Below are 23,376 nucleotides of genomic sequence, written 5' to 3' on the forward strand. Positions count from 1 at the left end.
GCGTTGTCACTCACCTGAGGGAATATAGGCAATGACCAGGAAATCTACGAGACCGGAGAGCAAGTTGCTATAAGCTATTTACGACCTTATGTCGTGCCGTGGCTAAAGACCCCATGGCTCATGATGTGTATTGTTGACGATGGGTGCTGGAAGGGGTGTCGCCATATTTAAGCCACACAGCACACGATCTGCAGTGCAACATCGAAGACAAGAGAGGGTGTGTGTCCATATCAGTGACATATTGACGTATGCTGGGTGGGTCCAATCACCGAAACATTGGAAGACTCTACCTTTGCAGATTTCGCTTCTTAAAATAGACCCTTTACAGTATGTATCTTGCACATATGTTCATATATTTGTCAGATGACTTGAGTACCATTTCTGACAGGCAGCACATTACAGTTACTGTTCAGAACTCTACATGCCTCTTTTTAATGTCATTGAATGTCTTGCCTATAACATCTAATGGGATCCCAGACATGCAGTGATGACGAAATAGAATCGAAAATAAAACGAGACTTACCGGAAAGTGGAAGTCTTTTGATTGAAATTCTATGAGTCATAACACTGTATTTAGGGATCGCATGCCCCCCCCCCCCCCCTCCCATCCATCAGTAGCGATATAGCTCTGTCCCACCCAATGTGATTTTGGACTTTTTTGTGCACTGTTACAGTATTAAGAACTATGGGTGTGGGCACCTTCACATTCGAGCTTTGAAAACTTATGTGCGCATGTGCGATGCAATCTCATGTGATCCCTCGATCCAGTGGTATGACGCAATAGAATAGCAATCGCAAACCTGAAACTTTCCAGGTAAGTCTCGTTAAATTTTCAATTTGCTTCTGAAAATACCAGTGATGGCGTGGACACTTTGTGGGCTCACATTGTCACACAATTGTCTCATCGCGCAGCGGCGCTCCGTTGGTTGAACATCGGGCTGCCATGTGGACGGGTCGTGAGTGCTGCCCTTTGTAAGTAAATCCGCAAATGGTTAAGACTTTCAAAGTCTTCTCGGATAAGGACTATAAACCGTAGGCCCCAGTATCACAACCCTTCCATGTTCAAAAACCCAGTGGGCGTGTGAAAGAACCCACACACTATTCGTAAGATTAGGGCATGGCGCTCCCGGTGTTGTGGTCAGGCCTCATTCATTAATTCATGGCTGGGTGGGCCTCTGGTGGAAGAATTGCCCATGGTGAATCGTGCTAGCGCTGGCTTTTGTGAGGCGAAAGACTCGGCCCACAAAAAAATGCTAGTCGCAACCTCAGACAGCAAAAGCATAGTCTCAATAAAATTATTTTCAACTTTTCAAACAATTCTTCCCTCATATTACAACACAGCTATTACAGATAATAATAATAATAATCAGCGATCCGAATATAATAACCGAGTTTTGTTTCTATTTTATGGTGTATCTGAGGTCACGTCGGAAAGAACCAGGTGGATAAAAAGGCTGAGGACCCGAAAGATGACACAGAAATGTTGCTTTCTAGCTAATGTTCCTGGTCCTGTTTTACTATCAAATTTTCAAGGCATTTTCCATAATTACGGTTAATTGCTTTTTAGTTGAGAGCCTAATCAAATAAAACTTGGATGGAAATTGAAAATAAATGCCGCTGCTTGGTATGGCAATCCTTTCCTTGGCAACTTTCACTTTCATTTACCAAACTGATAACATGTCGCCTTAATATTGAAGACATCTCAGTTTGCGGTAGGTATTTTAATTGGAAACACCTCAACTGCCATCCAACCTATATTAGAGCAGGGGCCGATGTAAGGTTAAAAACTCTTTACTAGTTAAAACTAGGAAGCTTACACGGCAGCACGTTCTTTTAGTTCCTAGACATCCTTTTAATGAATGATGTCTCGTCTTCTGTAACGTCATTTCTTTCTCCCCCGTTTAAACGGTAAGTATCATTAATGAAAAAGTTTTTTCTCAAGGATTGATGGGAAATAAAGATTATTGTTGAGGTGTGTAGTCTTGACAACTGTCTTTTATCGTTGGCGTCAGTTGCGTTTTCCACACCATCTGCAGTTTTCCGAGGTTCCCTGTTTCTCGTTACATCCGCAGAACGAAACCGCTTTGAGAGATGAGTAATTACCACCTTGATAAACGGAATCATACTCATTTCGACTTATCCTATCGCAACTAACCACTATCAATTAAAAGTCTTTCTGGGTCGTTTCCAATCCAAGAGTCACAAGGGACTTACTCAAGGCACTTAGAGAGGGTGGCAAAAAAGAGATTTGCTACCGTACTACTGATGGGAATAAACTTTGATTTGTATAGTCCGCTGAGGGGGCCATTGTACATCACAAGAACCCTTGCCTCCCTCTAAAAGTAGATTAGTTGATCGTCAAAACAATTATTCATAGCTCTTCTCAGTTTAAATTAGTATGAGCGAACTACAATCAAAAAACAATTAATGTTGCTTCGACGGCTTAACGACTTGTTAGGGCAATCCCTTCCAGCACCCTGAGAACTCGTCCAAGCTGTACACAAATCTTGGAAGGCCCTCTTCGCCCTCCACAAAAAACATTGGTGACTCCGTGTGGGTTATAATCGTAGTCTTTCAATTCTTCCCTTCCATCTTTTGGTCTAACGCCTCATTTTCATCGACATACGATATTAGTCAATTACCTGGAAGTTCCATCGTATGAACTTACCTCTGTTTCGGTGTATGCTTCCTCGATGTGTAACGTTGGTATTAGGAAGGTGTTTGAAACTTCTTTAGATTGATCGCTTTACGTTATCTAAGGTACCGTGTTCGTGCATTTTGTCCGGTGTAGTTTTCGTTCGGTCCCACTGATCCCTGTCTGTTCCCTTTGTCATTCTCTTCAAGTTTGGTGGATTCCTTGCCGAATACTGTCATGTTGCGGATGACAAAAAACTCAACGCTTCATGTTTGTTTCCAATTTGAAATCGGTTATCTCTTATTAACTGTAAAACGGGAATCACCACCTCACCAGGTCTCCTTTGAGCTGTTCGTCGCTGTGGCTATTGAACCTCACACTCTTTAATCTGTGAAGATGAATTTGTTGCCTTGTGCGACTCAAGCCATCTCAATTTCGTCTGAGTTCGACATGCCTTTCAATCCCGGATGGAATAACCATGTGCAACAGGTGCTTTCGCCAAACTTGGGTCTCGCTTTTCCTTTGGTCGTTCGTTCATCCTTTGTGGCAAAGAAGCGACAGATGCTCTTTTCCTTGGTGGAACGGATTACGCTTGCCTGAGCTTCATCAAAGACATATCAGTCAGCAATTGCAGCTGGTCTCTCTCCCGCTCAGGCCTGACTGACCGCTTCTGGTGTCATGGTTGAAAATACATTTCTTCCAGGCGTTCCCCCCGATTTCAAACTGCGCCTCTGCGTTCCAACATGAAGTGGAACTCGTCCTTTTCCTTCACCGCCTGTTCCAGTGCCTCTCTGGTATATTTCATCTCCGTTCGAATCGCTTCTCGATCGGACACAAGTTGATCTCGATGCTTGACAACGCCATTTCAATTTTGTTATTAAGCCTGTATTGTTCTGTCACTGGTGGAGATATAGCGCTGGTAGTGTCTTCCAGAGGGCGAATGGAGTCCCTCCCGTTTGGCTTTTTGTGGACCAGTTCGGGTGAATCACAAAGTCCTTACCAACAGTTCTTAAGGGCTGCCATGAGATCGTCCCTTTAAAGAAGAGCGTCGTCAAACATGGCCTTAAGTTCGTGCATGTTTTCTTCTCGCTTTATTTATAAAAGCGTATACTTCCCTTCTGTGAGCCGTTTGACTTATTACGTTAAACTACTGAGCCCTGCACTAAGCCTTCTGCTGCAGCGATCGTTGGCCTCTGTCAGCCGCCTCAGGAAAGACTTGTGTCATCATCTACAACTTCTTTCCGAACACTTTGCCTACTGCCTCGTGAAATGTTCAAGGCTAGAGAGTTGCATTGCCTCGGCTCGTTTCTGCAAGGCCTTCGCTTTAACATGCAGTCAAAACTATGCCTGTTTTAGGCGGCGTCTGAGTTGGTCTCGGGTTGTGTCGTGTGTAGTTCTTTCACAAACTAGCCCAATCCATCGTTTGAATTTTAAGTCATCCTCGTAGAAAGAAGACCTGCAGGTTCCTTCGTTGTCCTTTGCTTGGGGGTTTGATTGGGGAACCTGTGGCTACTTCCTCTGCTGCAGCATACTGTGCTTGGCCACACCGGTGTCTGATGATAAGCGACAAAGAATGACAATGAGTTTCCAAGGCGTTGACAATAGCTGGCCCGGTAAATTCCAAATACATTTTCATAGATGTGTTAAGACCGAGGACTTATCTAAATTATAGATGTTAATCGAGTGTATTGACTGATAATTATTAGCGGAATTACTTTAGTTTTTCCTTACTTCACGCAGTGATTGGTTCAAAGTTCTCTCGCCATTTTTTTGGAACCAACCAGAGTTGAAAACGAACACCAATCGTGCTCGCTTTGTGTCGGCTATGTGTAATAACTTCGAGTTTTGAGTGGGTTAGGGATTGTATCCGTCCTTTTTGATTGGCCAAAAGTAATTGCTTTGGTTTTGCTTTCCACGACACTCGAGTGTAATTCGCTCTACTGAGAAAACACAATGATAACACCGAGGCACTAATTGGGGGGCACTTTTCAAATCAAATCAAATCAAATCAAATCAAAAATAATGATATCATATCGTTTGGTGGTGTTTGAGGTGAAGGGAAAAAAAAAAAAAACCGGAGCACGGGAGAGACAAACCTCTCGAAGCCGCTGCCTAGAGAACCAACAAACTCAATTTAACCCACATGTGGCGTCAAACTTCTGGGAATCGAACGAGGGCCTGAGCTTCCTCTGTTCCGTTAAGTTAGTTGCAGAAAAAACTTTTTCTCTCTAAAGTGCGGAATCGCAAAAACCACCGTGAGGTCTCATTTGCATCTCATTCAAACACCAAAAGAGATCACCAATTGTACCTAGTTTCTTTATTATAATTAATTGAAATTCGCTGATCTGCACCAAAGTTGCCTTTGTTTTCTTGCGGAGCGTTCGTTCTTTGCCCTCTGTTAAGGCGGAAAATCGTCTTGAATGGTCATTGCGTTTTACTGCGATACTAGGGCTGTTCAGTGCCATTTTTCACCAAAACCTTGCAGCACTCAAAAAAACCTTAATTACCTTACAAAGAATGAGAAGAATAACTTTGGGGGTCGAATGATCCAGTTTTCGTTGTGAAACTTGAATTCGAAGCTCCTGAAAGGTGGGACGGAGCGTTTGGCATCCTAAAAACGAAAACATTGACATTGTATGCTTGGCACTAATACTGAGCAATTTTGCGATATTTGCACGATTTTTGTAGTGCACTTGTCAATTTCATTACGCTGTTGTTGGCGGAAAGTGAGACAAATAAAGGTAACTACCGAATGGGTTATGGTTTCGGATTTATATACCGCACATATATGTCACAATAGTGTCATGGCAGTTTACTGATCCTTCTCTAGGGAGATTCAAGAACGTCAGCTTGTAACTGAAGACACCTGCTGGTAGCTTCATCAGTTCATATGTGATCTTACTCACCCACCGATTCAACCCGCGCATGTGTATAAAAAAAGACACACCACAAACTTAAACCGGAGTCCATGCAGTAAACCGTTCCAATCGAAGTGTCCAATTTTTTTTTCTTTTATATTTTTTATGTCAGTCTGTGCAACAAACCTCTTGTAAACAAAGTGTTATCTTCTCCACGAGGAAGCCTAGGTCATCCATTGTCTCATTTGATTGACTGAAGCTTAAAAACCTCGGATCTAGTCAAGGAAAGGTAACAAATCATCCTTCAGTGTATGTTGGCGGCCAAAGGAGCCACTTTAAAACTCTTGGTTCTCCCGAGTGTCAGCATGACCTGGCTCCAAAGATGTGATGGGCTGTTCACCTCCAGTGACGGCAGTGTGTATATAACAGACTCTGAAAAAGGAAATGTGACAGACGACCAGTCCTCCGCCCAAACTACCAGGGTTTTTAAGGATACAGGGGGAGAGGTAGTTTCTAAAGAAACTGTGGTGCTGCGTCGGGGGGGAAGTAGTATACCAAACATTTGGTTTTATCGACGGAGTTGATAATGTACATTGGCCACCGTACAGAGATTCTAAAAGCTGCCGTTTCGAGCGTTACGCCTTCATCAGAGCGACTCCGAAAGTCGCGTTACTGTGGGAATGCCACCGTTTAACTTACGAGTTTCGTGAGGAAGCAGGAAGTGATGCTATTCTTACTAAATTGTGATCTCCCCTCTAAGTTTGTTTCCCCATTAATTATCCCACCCTGAGAAGTCAGACATAATCGCCCAGTCCAACGACTCTATGCAGGGCCTGTCTCGAACACCATGCGAGTCCAACCTGTTTGCTTTGTGCGCTTTTCAACCTCAAATATTTCAACACAAGCCACTACTTACCATTTCTTCCAATTGCTTCCAAATACTCACAATATTACAATGTAGGTACTTACACTACTTACAGTGCGATACTGACTCTATATTTACAAAAAATAAACGAACACGCACATACACATACACACATACCAATAAATACGCCGATACCTAAGAATACTTCGGAAGTTATCTTTTCGCATTTTCCAACTCAAAATGTGCCAATTTGGTGTTTTTGTACACACATATTTTCCTGTAGTGATATTTAATGTCAACTTTAACTTTGAATCCGGCTATTATTTGAAGTTTTATTGAGCCTTCGACACTCCCACAAGTACAATGTTCCTATGAGTAATAGATAGTTTTAGTAAAGGGCATTCTGAATGTATAATTCCGATGCCGATGTCTCTCAGCGTTATGCGCACTGACTGATTTGTTCTGCCAAAATAATAAGATTCGAATAAAAAAATCAAGAGAATTAATATGCTCTCATAATTAGTAAGAAAGCCGATTACTTAATCCAGGATTAGCTTTTAACTTTTGTTTCAATGTTTTCAAAGTTTAATAATTTTAGTGAAAGCTTCTTTTGCTTATTTTTTCGGGGTCAAGATTGACTTCTTCCTAATGCCAAGTTTTGCCGAATATCAGAGGTGAACAACATTTGGGGACCGTTGACAATTAACTCCTTGGGATATTTTACTCTGGAGTTAGCGTTAAATTAATCAGCTTATGAACAACCGGGGCCCCTGATGTGTCGGCGTTGCAGTTCTGGCTATTTGTACTTGCACCTTCTTTACGTCTCCGTCTTTCCAGATGTGGGCCAAAAGTAAGTAATGATTGTGATCTTTGAGTAGTGATCACTATTACAGACTTACCAAAAGCCCAAACGTCAGACCATAATCGCCTGAAAGATCGCCAGAACTCATGATCTGGGATAGGCACTTTGTTCTTGTCACACTCGTCAGAACGCGTCTGCTTGCACCAAGGAGAGCTGAGATAGTGGATTATTTCATTATTTCAGTATTTGCAAACAAGGCTAACGTTTCTTGCCATTTAGCAGCGGTTTTTAGTCGGTTTGCAAGGGCACTTTTATTGTTGGTTTTTGGCTAAAACTCTCTCGCGCCAAATGTTTGTTTACTATGACAGCGAAACAATCAACTGATGCCTTGCTTTTCCCCTCGCATAGGACCGGCTGCATCTATGTGCCTTGCATTGCAATTGGCTTTTCTGATTACTTGGGCAGGGGTGCGACTGTCCACAGAATGTTGTTTATTACGGGACCAGAAATTGGAACCGCACATCTTTCAACAACTAATCTTGGCATTCGTCTTTCGAAATTACCTCGCACAATGCACAACTGACCTCTTGACTTTGCCCTTTCTCGCCCACAAGGCAATTCTTCGGCACCTAACAAAGGGAAACTTAGTTTAAATCAAACTGCATTTTTCTCACTGTGCATTATGCGTTTATAGGTCCATTGGCTTGGGTTTCAGACGTGGATGAGCCCGCGTTCATACCCGAACTCGGACTCGGAGGTCATGGTTGGTAGCTAAAAAGGTGAAAGTTACACACCATGTAACACCCTTGCCCAGGTTATATTGCATAAGATTTCTTCAAAAGTACCTTAATAGCAAAAGAACATCTGAAAGTTCTTAAAGGAAGAAAAGTACCCTGTTCCTGACAATTTAAACGGAAACCTTAGCTAAACAGATAAAACTCCAATCAGCATAGGCTTCATTCTGCAGTTTCGTTTGGCTCAACCAATTCTCTATGCTCTATGGAAATTGTCGTGTAGGTAATCCATTCCATTGGCACACATGGTCCAGGATGACTAACCATCTCAGAGGGGTGGGAGACACCAGAGACGTATTGCTCTTTAGATATTCCGATAGGTCACATGAAAGTGTGGGAACTATCTTCTAAGAACATTTTTTGCGGTGAGTCGTCTTTAAAGGAATGGCGGCTTTTACCTTAAGGCCCCCGTCCACACGTATCCGGAGATTTTTGTATCACGCAATTGTTTTTATGCGGATTCACATAGCGTCCACAAGTGTCCGACGTGTACGCTCGGTGTATCCGGAGATTTCTGTCTACCGCTCCCAAGAGTGGGAATTTCTGTATACGCTGTGTATCCGAATACGTGCGGACGCTCGTATTCCGTATATCTTTGTTAGTAAGCTGAAGTCACACGTATCAGAACCAGTCTTTTTCCGCGCGGGATTTTCAAAATGGCGGCGGCGAGCAGAAAACGTTGTGTGTTCAATGATACTAGGACTACTTTCAAGCCTAATAGCGTGTCTCGAACTAAATGTTGCAATGTTAAATCTAAACCGTAACTACTTGAGAAGGGACGGTCTAAGCATATGCGGCTTCTAGACTTTGCTTCTTTCTGTTTTTCTCTTAATTGAGACATTTTTTATGCGTGTTTTTTAACAGGAATTTTTTCGCTCTTCAAGCTCACACGTGTTGAAACACTCAAGTAAACAAACAAGAAAAATAGCGACGAAATTTGGCGCCAAAATTATCAAGGCTCAGGTTTTCCTTGGTAATGCGCAGCATGCTCTGTTGACTCATCCTTTGAGGGGGAATATCCGGATAAGAAAGGATACGTGTGGGACGGTAGTATGTGATTCGTATACGCTTACGTGTGGGACGCAGATATTTTTTGTATTCCGCATAAAAAAATTGCGGATACAAAATCTCCGGATGTGGACGGAGGCATAAGTTTAGGAAGATGATTGCATTGTTAATAGGTATCTGTTGATGACACTTTGTAAGTGATAATGCAAATCTTCGAGTGTCCGGAATCGAGACAGACACAGTCTCGGGTTTGCATAAATGTCGAGAATTCTCCCCAATTAATTAATGCGAGGGCGCGTTACTATCCTAATTATTTTCATAAAATGACCAAAAGTACTGTACATCGTTTAAAAAAACTATCCGATGGAAATTCGTTGAGGCCATCGGGTTGCGATTTTGAACGCCACGTTTATTTGAAGCGGTTTGTTCGGTTTGGTTTGCTGCAGCTGCAACGAGGCGGACACCGCAAAAAGAAAAAAGGTAACCGTTTGCAACATTAAGGAGACCTACGAAATTTAATTGAACAACTCTTTGTTCTTGAAAGAAAACTCGGTAGCATGCTAATTAAATCTTAACGCGTACTCCATTCAACAAATTAAAACACTTATTATGGGGAGACTTTTTAAGGTGGACTCAACCAATTTCAACCACTTTCAAGATACCGTTTTATTAGAAAGATTGGACACTAGAACACTTTATCACGTACCAGCAATGTATATGCATGTGGTACCATGTGAGACAAAAATTATTGCGAAACAAGAGGTCGTGATTTTTTTGACGTAACAAGTTACTATGGTAACCGGACAAGCCTTGCAAAAAACACCCACATATTTTGGCTCTTGACAAACGAAACTCGGTGACCCCACGCTTTTATTGCACACAAGTGAATCAGGGGCAGCCAAAGATTTGAAAATCTGCAAAGTTTAAAAAATTCTGTGGATCGGATTTAGAAGACCGTAAATTGTCCATTAAATAAGGGGGCTCTCGAATCCGGTCTACAGGATTTTTTCAAACTTGCGGGAAAGTTCCATATCCTGACGTACTAATTACCTTTCAGAAGTAAAACTTGGGGTCACGGAGTTATAATTGGTGTTTGATATGGTACCATAACATTGCCTGTTAAGTGACAATAGTGCTCGCAGTGTCACTCCTTCTAATAAAAACGTTTCTTTTTAAGTGTTGAAACTGGTTTGAGCCAACTTGAAGCCCAACCTCCATCCCTTGATATCAGCCCTGCACTGGTGAGGCCCGGAAGGCTGAAAACAGTACTGTCGACAGTTTAAAAAAAGTTAGTATAGTTACCACTAATCAGGTGTTCTTGAACCATGAAGTTGCGAGGTCCTCTCTGCCAAACTCCATGTAGCCTCACTAGGTTGTCGTGGTTTAGAGTCCTTTATTTTTCATTTTGCCAAAAAAAAATACTTATTCAGAATATATCGACAGGCACTAAAATAAAATTTTTTTTCGTACTCACATTCATTAGCCTTGTGCTGGTTGCTAAACTGTTCTTTTAAGATGTCAGAGCTGCCCTCTGGCAGAACAGTGAATCGAAACGTCTTCGTTGTGAAACTTCCCGTTTAAAAACAATCTACGGAAAGGATTTGAGATAATTTAGAGTGGCAGATAAAGGACAAGTACTTTTGTCGTAATAAGCTTTGTCTACGTAATTCTCCCTTGTTGGTGGAAGCCACTAGGCTGGAAAAATGTAGTTGCGGGTTCCTGGAAAAAAACACGGGGTTTGATAAATAACTATTGAAATCTAGCTGTACTTCAAAATTTGCTATCCGGCCGGCCCTTGTCTATAATAACTAATTCTCTGGAATAATCGCAAATCCGTATCGCAAGGGCAAATTTCTCGAAGACCACGTTCCGATAACTTTCCGGGCCAGTGGAGAATTTGTAAAAATCTGCCATCCCGTGTGTTGAGTGCATGGTCTTTTAGTTTTCGAAATAATAAAGCAAGAGCAAAATCAAAAGGGATTGCGAAGTTTGATGACTCCAAGATACAGAGGGTAATTGTGACAGCCCGAAAAGGTTCGGTACCTTCGCCAGAAAACGGGCCCCCTGAGGGACTCCGTACATTGTGGGCTCGTTCCGCAGTTTAAAAAACCGATGGTTAACAGGGCCATTTGCGACGCGAAAGGGAAATAACAGAAGGGCCCTTCCCCCCTCTACAGGAACCATCATATGGAAGCTTAGCGGACCCAACCTGGTTGTTTTTTTTCCACCCAGTGGACGATGTTATTAAAAAATGCAAGCCTCCATACCCAGGGTAGACCCAGGTGATCTTCTATGTATTGAGTTCTACTTCGTGGCCCATCAACTTTCCAGATTTCGTAAAGTAGAGAGAAAAAAAAGGGAGGGAAGTAATCTAGCAACACTCCAACTTGATGGCTTTAGCGAGAACGTTAGCGCTAAGAGGGTAAATTTGTCGTTTTCTCTCCTAAATTGAGCCGCCGTTAATACTAAGTTTCGTTATCAGGGTATGCCACATCTTTGTCACGTAAAATGTTTGGAATACGTACGCGGAGCGATATTATAAAAACAGGAATTCCCATTTAACGACGACGTTCTCGTCGCCGTTGCCCTTCGTCGTCACTACAGCTCCCTAAAATTGTGTGTTGAACGAGTGAGCCGCGAACAGCGGCTTAAGATCTGGTATATTCGGTGTACTGTTCGAAGGACCCGGTGAAATGTTTGTGTGCATGCTTTCGTGATGTGTTAGCCACACCAGATTGTTGTTATGGTGTGTCACCTTAAGGGCCTAATGACGTTGTTTTGTTGTTGTGGAGCTTAGTGCGTTGCTAAGGATGTAAGGGAACGTAATTTGAGCGAATTTGGCTTAGTTTTTTTTTTTGGTAAGTTTCCAAATTTTTTTTAGAACAATGACCCTAAATGTGAAGTCGCATATTGTCTACGTGCTACACAATTGGGGTGGTTAATCAGTGGTTTGATAATTTGTATTCGTTGTTTGCATCTAGCCACGTATGGATTTCTTTTTATTTTGAAAAAAATGCCGGGTACGGAAAATACCACATAACATGTTCAACAAAGATGATTTGAAAAAAAATAAAATTGCGTACCTGTATTCTGTATTTGGGAGTGAAACGATGAAATATAAAAAAAATAAATGTATTAACGACCAACAGAAATTTAGCTTTTTCTCAAACCGAAAGTAAGTTCGTTTACGCATACACAGTTGATATGAGAACTAGAGCGAGGAAGGGCGAGGGAAAAACCTTCGATGCAAACAACAGGTCGCTGTGAGGATTTTTGCTTGTGCGGGGTTTCTAGTCGGCTCGCGGTATGATGACGTCAGTGACCGGAAGTAATATTTCACTTTCTTAGGAAAGCGAGAAAAATCCGTCTGTGGGCCCTTAAATGTTTTGGCACACAGCATCTAGGAATTTTTCAACAGACTGTAGGTCAGTTATGAGGTTGTGAATGGACAGTGTTCTCCGCTGGTCTACTAGGCTTGATTTCCAGCCGTTTGGGGAGTACGGTATCATCCTCCTCCCAACGAACGGTGGTGTGGGGCAAGGCACGCGGGCTCCCAGAACGGCTGGAAATCGAGCCTACTGGTCTACGGGCTGTAAGGGTAATTAATTCTCATTTAAGCTGCCTTTTAATGTACCTTTTGTTAAATGGACAAGACTGGTTGTTAAAAGTGGGCTTTTTCACTAGGTGAAGCCTAGAAACCTGTCCTTCTCGCGTATTCCCTATCAAGGCGGAGCAGCCGCGGCGGCTGTCGGTTCCAGTGACCCGAACAGTAGATTTGCACGCGGTTTCGTCGGGTTAAAATCTTCAAATTCCGCTATCGCCTCGTAGATCCACAGCTACTTCGACAATGTTATGACGAAATTCAGTGATCAAGAACAGGACAGAACGCATGAAAACTGTCATCAATTTGCTAAATCAATATCATTATCAACCTTATTTTTATAATTGTTATGGTGATCGTCATTCTTATAAACAGACATTATTTTGTGATTGTTATCATATCGTCTCATCATCTACATCATTTGGATCATAATCATCAACATTATTAATTGAGTATACCATCTGGCGTTCTTGAGTGTAGGGTACTTCTATAGGAATGTCCCTACGGCTGCAATAGCCAAATAAAACTGTTATGTATTGATCAGTCTCCGTAACGCCCAGCAATAGTTGGGGGGGGGGGGGGGGAGGGGCGGAGCAGGAGGATGAAAAGTTAATTACTTTTTCTGAGCAACGGGCCCTTGGGGTGTGAACGTCTCTTTAACTTTTTGTAAACTCTATCAAACAAATACGAAGCAAAACCCTATTCTGCCGTTGTGCTCTGAGCTGGGTGCTATGTATATGTTTTGCATCGTGGTCCGTCTAATCAATGAACCTGCGGACCGTCGCAGCTTGCACTTAAATTGTCACTGACGTTGTTGATTGAGAAAGTGAAGTATACATATAAATTAGAGTCCCGGATTAATGCCGAAGGCAATCACTCTACTTTCAATAATAAATGGCAGTCTTCGCTACAAGCATTGTACACTGCGCATGATTTTCATGATTGTATGTAGTTGCAGTGGATTGCTCTCCCTTTGGTGTCCTTTTTACACGAGACCCATACTTGTACTTGTATCTCTTTTAAATAGTGGCGGGAGTTAGTAGTAATGTAAAGTCGCGTTAGTATTGTAACTTAACTGTACTTAGCTCTCTAGTTCTCTGTGTGCGCAAATTTGAACTTTACTTTACCCTCATCAAAAATATTCTTCCGCGCTAAGAGCGGGCTAGAGGTAGGCATATATCTTGCCTCGTGGTCGGTCTGATCAATGAAATATCGACGTCTGTTACACGTAACTGAATCGATGGACTGCACTTCGAGATTAGGTGGAGTAAGCTCTGGAATGTCGTTATTATGACTGTTTTTGCGTTTTGGTGATAAGAAATAAATTGTCCCCTTACCCTTATGCTGACGACTGAGCAGAAAAACTTTCTTCGCAAAAAACGTGGCCTATTCCTGTCTATGTGGTCAAAGCGGGGCACACATCGCGACCAACAATTTGAACGACAGGTTCGTCACTACAAAAGTCACAGAGAAGAGAAGAAATGACAGAATTCCCATTCAACTCCTCACTTTCCATCCTTCATAATCACGCAGTCACAAGCATCATTCTTTAGTAATTTTAAATTACTCCAAAATGATACCGAGACTGGTGTAGAATCTTTTTGCAACCTCCACTTATTTCATTCAAAAGCGGACCAAAACGTAAGGCCACCCTTTTTAGTTAGAAGCGCGCTTCAAAACCAACTGAGCAACCGGCCCACTTTCAAATGCGCGCGCTCACGATGCAAAACTGGTCTTTTCATGGTTGAACACTAGCAAGGATATCGGGACCTAAGCGATCTGATTAACTCACCGATCGTTTCACCTGTACCTCCGCAATTGTCATTTAATTGCATAACCTGTACGTTATGCAATACATTATACATTGGTGAGACAGGTTAGACGACTAGGTGCCCGATTCCGCCGCACACCTTCGCGATGTTGAGAAGAATGACAAGGATGCATCTAAGCCAGTTCGCTCGCCATTTTAATCTGCCTAAACCCTCAAAAAAACCACCTGGCTATCTGCGGCCTTTCCCTACCTCTAGGTACGACGGAAAGCCGACAAGAATCTGGAACAAAAATTCATACCTTTCAAATCGGGAACCCGTAATCTGGTCACAGGTTATTAACGAACGCTTTTCATTTAAAAATATCTCCTACTTTTCACGTTGCCCATGTTACCAACCAAATAGGCGTAGCTCCTACTCTACTATAAAAAACTACACGTAAACCCATAATTCTCGATTCGCGTCTGACGAATGGCTAACGCTCGAAACGTCAGCTGTTAGGAATCTCTGTACGGTGGTCAATTTACAATATCAACTCCGTTGATAAACCAAAGTTTGAAAACAATTAGGTGGAAAGCCGAAATTGCAAATTGAGTTATCATGGATAATCATCATATGTGATAACAATTTTAAACAACAAAAGTCAGGCACCATTTGAATACTATGTCAAAAAGCAAACGTGTAATGAGCAGAATGTTTCGTCAAAAATTCCAATTGATTCTCTGTTTATAGAAAGTCATAATTAAAGGTCCTTAGCTTTACTTCGCGTGATGCTTTGCACTGATCCAGAAGTTGCTGTATTACTGTCAAACTGTAGAAAATTGGCCATAGCATATTTGAGGTTCTAGATTCGTCCTTCACTCGATACTTGTTGCGTTGTTTCATCACGAAAGACTTCTACCGTGTTTGACTGCTTCCTCTCTGTCCTGTAATTGTTTAACAAAATTGCTACAACTTCCATGGGAGAAACTGCCATGGGTTATCACGAATAAAGACAATGGGCCCTTTCAGCGGTATTACTTGAGTTGAGAGCACTCTTCTTTATTGGACGAGGAATCATGAAGGATCCTCTTAAGAACAAACGCTAATTGCAAATCCTTCTAGGACTGAAGTCGCCGAGTTGCTTTATAGAATTTAGCAAATTATCCTAAACTGTTTCTGCCTACCTTAGCAGAGTACAAGTTAGAAAACTTATGCCGTAATATTCAGTTTATTCCGATGTGTGTGGCATGTGTGGTGGACAATTCGAGGAGAAGGCAAAGGGGCGGACATTTCGTGACAGTTATATTACCCCTAGTATCTCATGTCCCTTTCAAACAGTGTCACCGATCGAGGTTGGACCAGCGGGTTTGAATCCACAGCAAACTTATAGCCTAGCGTCGCATATATTATAGATGAGCACGCAAAACCGAGTTGATGAAGGTGGCAATTAATTAACCACCGTATACGAAAGATTTGAGAAGAGCTGTCAGTGAATGTGATGTGACACTGTGTCATGATGTGATGAGTGATGATGTGTTAAACAGTGGAATGATATGTCAGTCAACTCTTCGAGCTTTTTGTCATCTGGCAAATCTTTATTTAACTTTTCGTTCAATCTCCAAGCCCATTCATTTTCTATTGTTACCAGATTAAAAAAAAATGTGCTTTAAAGCGTCCGAAAACTGTGAAGCTTTTATAACGATTATTTGAAGAGCACTAACACCAGAAGATGATAGCTTATTTCAACACACCTTGAAAGATAGAAATAGTTCTAGTCCCAGTCCATTGTCCTCAAGATGAAAAACCAGCATGGTACCTAGGAAAACGTGAACACACAAGTTATCGGTGAGTCAGTACAGAGCTATCACAATCCAAATTCAACTATCTTACAACGAGTCGCTTATTCATTGCAGACCCTTAATAAGGTGACAAACTTGTTATTGCAGTACCCTGTTCTCTGAGAATAGCTGTGTAATAGCTGTATGAAATCTCACAAAAAAACCACCCTGGACACAGGATATAAGGCTAAATTAAACTGGAGCTGCATTCAGCGCACACAAGAAACATTCCTGCAAGGAACGCATTCATGCGCTAACTTCAATAATAGCTAAGATGTAATTCATTGTCCATGCAGGTTGAGAAGGGAAAAAGGTTAATGGGCCGACGGTAGAGGTAAGCCTTTTTTGGGGGTAGAAGGTCTGGGGGATAGGGTTAGCGGAGTTCCTTCCTGACGTCTTCTCACCTGGGGAAGGAATCGCTAAGGCCAGTTGGAATGGAGCAGGGGGTGACCAGTTGTGAGAGCACTCGTCTCCCACCATTGTGGCCCGGGTTCGATTCCAGGTCCCGGCGTCATACGTGGGCTTGCGTTGGTTGTTGGTTATTCTCTTTGGTCCGAGAGGTGTTTTCTCCAGGGATTCCGGCCGGTTTTCCCCTCCCACAAAAACTAACACTGCCAAATCCAAATCGCTCATTTCTGAGGTTGCTTGCATGCCTGAGTTTCAAAGCGAAAATCCTGGTGCACAACCATTCGAAATGAGAAATGAGTTGCGTATTCTGGTGCAAATCAAAACTCATATCCCTTACAATAGTTGCGCACTAAGACTCACTTCGAACCCGAGACAAACAGCAACTCGCGAACTGGCCCAGTCGCTCTGGAAGGCACTCACACAGCTTGAACGAGCTCATGAGCGCTCTTAAGGTGTTCCGTGGAGTGTTAACAAATCAATTTAAATTTGAATTCAAGTTTTGGGTCACTTTTCCCATTTCCATTTTCATTTATTTTCCATTCCCAGTTCCCCATTTCACCATTCTCAAGTTCCCATTTTTCAGTTCCAATTGTATTTATATTTCCATTTCCCAATGTTTGTCAAGAAAATAATAGTGATATGTTTTTCCACTTTACAGAAAATTAATTAAGTGCCAATCGGACATATTTAGAACCTTAGTGTTTGTTTCTCTTGGGATAGTACGCCCGCACCAATATCTCTTTCAACGGTTAATTGATGAAACAGAGCAGGGACAGCTCCTCTGAGGCGAATGGGTAATTAGCATGTGGAGGTCAATCGTTTTCGCCATAAACAATGGAACCTGATCATGACTTACGGCTCCTCTTCGAGACTGTTCAGTGTAACCAAAATCCTTTGGAATGTATCCATATACACTGGTTCTACAAGAAAATATAATGTAATTTCATTAGCTGTTCCCGAGGCCACAATTCAAATTTCGGCGTACTCAGAAAATCCGGTTTCATATGTTGTTGTACAACGGCTTAAGGCCGGCGCCCTTCACATTTGCGATTTGCTCATCAAGAAGACAAAGCAATAGTACGCTCACAAAATTACTCTATGTCTTCTTGGACCAGCCAACAGTGCAATTAATACTTTAAGTAGAACTCTGCAACGTTCCAATTACGAGTTGCTATGGCAACCATCTTTTGTTTTTTTTGACGGAAGACAGAGCGAAGCAACCTCTGAGGAAAAAGAAGAGACACTAGCAACCGTATTGAGGACTTCTCGATTGGAGGACGCTTTTCACAGCTGCGTCCAAATAACAATAAAAACCAGACGAAGGGCCGCATTATCTCTATGCTTATACAAGAAACAAAATCTCTCGATAAACAAAAAAACGCATCGATGGGTTTCGTCCAAAATTGAGGGCTAGCTTGTAGAATACCTGTACCGATGAATTCGAATTGCACTAGACGATGTCACAGTTGTTATACAAATGTCCTTTGGTATTCAGTGACTTACGATGTCGTTTGAGAACGCTTTCCATTTCTACACACCCAGATAGCCTCAGAAAACCGTCAGATGATCACCCTGAGCAAGATAATAAAGGGTTGGCAATAGCAAACAGTTAAATAACCAAAACTAAGTGATACAAGCTGGGATGACATGATCAAGGAAATGCTGGTATATATATCACTGGGAAATGCAACGCCAAACTTAAACACGTACTCAGCTTCAGTCCGTGTCTTTACATGGGACAATGGGTTTATTTTCGTTTTATCTGAACCTTAAAACCTAAACATTGTCAACCCTTTTCATGCGGTCTTATCTCTCAGCTTTCCCGCCGAGTATTCTTGCTTCTTAGCCATACAAGGCACGCGCTCTGCATTTTCGCCAATTGTCCTATCAGTTAAACATAGAACCTGAAAAAAAAACACAAAAGGACCTGTATGTGTGCTTTTTTTATTCTTCTGTCGCAAGCTGTGTGTGAAGTCTATCTAGTTCAAATGGGTAGGGCAAACCGTCGTTGATACTTAGGACTGGACATTCGCGGGCCGTGAAAATGGGAGAGAATTGGAAAGCCGTTGGCTTTTTTCTTTCCTTTCCCTTTAATTGTACATAAGCAACAGTCAACTTGAAAATTAAGCTAATTCACTAGTCTACACATACTATGTAACTAAGGGAGTTTTGTAGTGTATCTACAATCGTGGACCTAAAATCATTATATAAAATAGTACAAAAAAACGACCAAAAGCACTTGTTCACTATTTCTTCCATGTGTGATTCCACAGCATTTATTTCTATCCCTATCCAATGTTGATTTGGAAAGTGTTGATTTCCAAATGAGACGGGGAGGAAAGGGGATGGGGGGGGGGGGGGAAGGTGGCAAATTGTTTGCTGACAACTGAACGCGCTTAGCCGGAAGCGTAATTTTCTTGTACAAGAGTTTGTGGTCCACATGTAGGGTGGGTACCAGTAGTCCACTCCTAGTGTACTGATCTACTTGATTCTCACCTTGCCAAAAAGGGGGCCTCCTGGCATGTATGAGTAGGTGCGACATCCCGGGCGGCACGACACCTAAAGCCAATGAAGGCGATAGAGGGCGGTAAACTAAATGAAACGAAACAGTGAACACGAACGGGAAAAAAAAAAAGTTGCAGTTTACAAAATTGAATGGCAAATCTATAGCGTTTCACGGCACTAAAGTAACCCCCACGGTTCTTAAATGAAGTTTTAATCTTATTTCACATCCCTATCTTTTGCCTTTTAAAATCAGGAATTCCTGTTAAATATAAATAGTCCATCATGTGCACACAACTGACTGAGGCTTATTAACCGATTTCGTGGTGGCTAAGAAGAGGAAACCACAACTTCGCATTAACGTGGATACCACAGGGATCTGGAAAATGAATTGAACGCCACGCCTGCTGTGGCTTCAAATTTCAAGGTATCTCTACGCTGCGGCTCCTCTTAAGAAGGACCATAGTCAGCGATAGGTAATTGCATAGAGCTAGAAGATGGTTATGAAAGCCGACAAGTGTTTGTTTCATGTTTTTGGCTTGATTTTTTGCCTTAACAATGGAACGAAACAACCCTTTTGTTGGGAAGCATAAACCACTCAAATCTTTGGATTATATTGGGCGCAAGTAATTTGCGACAATCGGTACGAAGGTGAAACAAAAAGATTGGGCACAGTATACGGGTCAATTCAACATCGATTTGCGGACATTGTTGGGGCCCACGCGTGTTCTTGCTCTTGACGGTTTAAGGTTTCATAACCAGTCCTTCGATTACCTATGGAAGGACTTTCTCTAAGATTGGAATTCGCCCTTTCATCAATCCTGTAAACAAAATAAACCAGGCATTTGTACCTGATTGAATTAAAGACTGTACCAATTACAAGAGCTCGGAGAAAACTTAATATGAAGAAGAAAGATGTTTTGCGAATGAATTGTACGAACCTAGGGAATGACGAAATAAACAACTGAGACGTCAGGCAGAGGAAACGGATAATTTTTATCGGGTTGAGAGTGTGGTCAGGGAAATGAGTGAAGATTTAATGCTTGTCAAATTTCAGGTCGGCTCTGATGAACCAGTCGCTGACGTTGTGCACTACTTGCTTGCCGGTCTCTTAAATCCTAGATGTCAGGCTTCTTGCAACAACCTCCTATTTTGTTTCCTTAACTGCAGGGGTTATTCTTTTGAAAATTCCTCAAGGTCCGCAGTTCAGTTATATAACAACTTGTATATAATTTAAGCGCCGTGAAGGAAATAGAAACATGAGCAATTAAATGGACGATCAGACTTTCTTAAATGATTCTCAGCCGAAGTGAGTTCTGAGTTACCGCGGAATGAGAAAAAACAATGCTAATAGTGATAATACTTCAATCTGCCCAAAAAGCAATATACAACCTTAGCTATATATTGTGCATGATTTGCACCACGGTGTAGAAAAACCCAGAACGTTACAACTTTACAACAGGACCATGTCTTGCGTAGTAAATCGACCAGGGTGGTACTTGGCTAGGCTGACTGGGTTATATCTACAAAGCTACAATTAAAAAAACATTACAGAGATTAGGCATTGCGATTTAGGAGTTTCTCGTAACCACGATGCTCTGCTAAAGCTTTCTATCAGACTCGAGCAATAATCAATTTAATCTTTTAGTTTGGGTTGTATTGGCGGCAATGCTCCTCCTTAGGACACGACAGGATCGTTAAACCCAAGCACGTAAGGTTACAATCCGTCGAAGAGCAATCTTTCGTACTCTTGCCACCGAACACTATGGAATGCATTTGCCTTGAATTAATTAACTAAACTGCATTTCTGAACATTGACTGTGATATCTAAACTTAAATGTTTCAAGCAAGCTTCTCGATCCGAATGCTTTACAGAGGAAAAACATCAGTGTAAATTAAATTGTTAAATTCTTCTATTATTATTCTTTCTTCTCCACGTGATAATGAGATTATTATTATTATATTAATTATTATTATATTATTATTATTGTGACCGTATATACTTATGGCTGCCATACAAAAAGCAAGCCAAAACCTGTGGCGACAACACGATACCCGGGCCTTGAACGGGAAAACAAAAAAAAAAAAACATACAACAAAAAAAAAAAACCAACCAAAACCTAAAACTAACTATATACATATCTATAACAGTTAGTGACTCTTATCAGCTTATTGTCCGTCTCTTCAAGTTAGCACTTTAAAAAGTGCGCGAAATGTTTAGAGAGTTAGAGAGGACCGCCTTCTGCATGCAGAGTAGGACCCGTCTCCTCCTCGGGTTGCCGAAAACTTACCTCATTGCTAGATCTACTTCGGGGACCATCCCTCCAAAACATCGATAATGATGTTTGAACTGCTTAACGTTGTAGGTTGGGACTTGCTGTTTCAATTCCCACCGAAGGGGGGCGTACTTGGTAATCTTCTCCACATCCTTCTTCTTCCTGTCATCGATCCACGGCAGCCCTCATCTCGATAGCGTTAGGAGGATTCTCTTCTGCTTATGATCAATCACCCTCACATCCACTCCTTTTTGGTTTGACCTAACGTTGATTGTGCTCAGCGAACCATCTGGCAATATCCCAGAATGCTTGTGCATCCGGAGGCTTCGTAGCGGGGATCGGCCCTTTAGCCACAAAGGGAGTACCACGGTGGCACGCCTTCATACAACCTGCAGATCTCGTAGGCAGCTCAAAGAATAATACTTTGAGTGCGGCGTCGTATGTCCGGCCAGGCGTTCTTAGTTTGGTGCTAGTGCCAACAGCACCCTGCCAGCATGTGCGTTAGGCTTTCGTGACGTGGTGTCATGTTCAGCAAAAACCTACAAAGAGAGTCGTCAGATGGGTTAGTGCGAGTCTTACTATGTTGTATAGGCCCTTGTCGGCAGCATTTTGCTCATACAATTCCATCAATCCCTGCGATGGGTATGGGATTGGGGCAATAGGACTCACTCCTTAAGCCAGCCCCAAAGCATCCCTGCACTGTTCAGATCGTCATCATTTCCACCGTTTGGTCAGAATTTTCCTTGCAACTTCGCCTCCAAGGATCGTATCTTCAAGCAGCTGTCTAGAACTGTGCTTCAGATGATTCTTGATGTTAGGGACCTCGGTTCCATCTTCTTTTAGCCCCCTTGGGTGTTGGGTGTGAGGGACAATTTAAAGTGAGATTCCCATTTCCTCTGCAAGGTACTTGATCCTTTAACAACGACTGGTTTACCTTTATCAGCAGCCCTCTCTTCCAATGCTCTTACCAAGCTCATGGTGGGGTCTTTGTTGTGGTACAACTTGATAAGCAGACTTGATCTTTATAGTATGCTTTGTACTCTGTTTCGACTGAGCGGAGACAACGCCCACCTTGATGTCTAGGCAGGTATAAAGTAGCGCTGTCTACCAAATGGATGTTTCACCATTCTCACTGTATAGACTTTGCGGGCTTCCCTATCGATGTTACGAAGGTCTGTAAGATTCCAATGCTGGGACCACATGAGCTATGACAGCACCGGCAAGAGCTAGCTGGTTCGGACGCTGTAACTCTATTCATGTCGGAGAGGGGGCTAGATCACAGTGGATACGAGGAAGAGCCTTTGCAGGTAGGGTCGTCGCATGCTGTCTCTAGAGCTAGCTTATGATCTTGTAAGAGCTGCTCCGGTGCGCCAAGAACGCAATATGGCTTGTCCTTAAGGCTAGTCGAGTGGCGGTTTTTAACCTGCCTTAAAGCCCTGAGATGTTTTGTTAATCACGCATCGTTCTCACCTGCACGAACATTGCATTTCTTAGGTTTCCACAAAAGTCCAATGTCCCCATGGCTTCTTCAGTCATCTTAAGCACTCGGTTTAAACTTTGGTTGAGATGAGGCCCCCCCCGAAAACTTTCAGGTCATCTACGTATAGCAGGTTAGTTGATGTGTTTCAAACACCGGCTTAGAGAGACGATATCCCTTAAGTTTCGCTTAGTTTCCAAGCCAAAGGTTAAGACCTAGAGTGACAAAGGCGCGGGCACAGCGCGTCCCCTGGGGTAGGCGCATCTGTAGGAAGTTCATCGGGGCGGACACTTCATAGCCTTTAATGGTGTTGACAGCAATTTCGGGTAATTCCAACTGTCGCTCCGGTTATCTACCACTCGGCAGCAGATCCAGGTGGTGGGAAACCGAATGATTCTCAAGATCTTCTGAAGCCAACCATGATCCACCGAGGTCGAACGCCTTACGAACATCTATCCAGGCTACACTCAAATTGCGTTTATGCGGTGAACAGTCCAATGTGACCATGCGGTCTTATCATGAGGTTATCCGGTTTGTCCCACTTGCACTTAAGTACCTTCG

General features: G+C 42.4%; 1 pseudogene; it reads right to left on the minus strand.

Annotated features, from left to right (window-relative positions):
• Positions 1-3,092: 3,092 nt before the first annotated feature.
• Positions 3,093-16,803, minus strand: LOC137990137 (uncharacterized; annotated as a pseudogene).
• Between the last annotated feature and the right edge of the window lie 6,573 nt (positions 16,804-23,376).

Source organism: Montipora foliosa, unplaced genomic scaffold (genome assembly GCF_036669935.1).
Source record: "Montipora foliosa isolate CH-2021 unplaced genomic scaffold, ASM3666993v2 scaffold_60, whole genome shotgun sequence".
NCBI classification, from domain to species: domain Eukaryota; kingdom Metazoa; phylum Cnidaria; class Anthozoa; order Scleractinia; family Acroporidae; genus Montipora; species Montipora foliosa.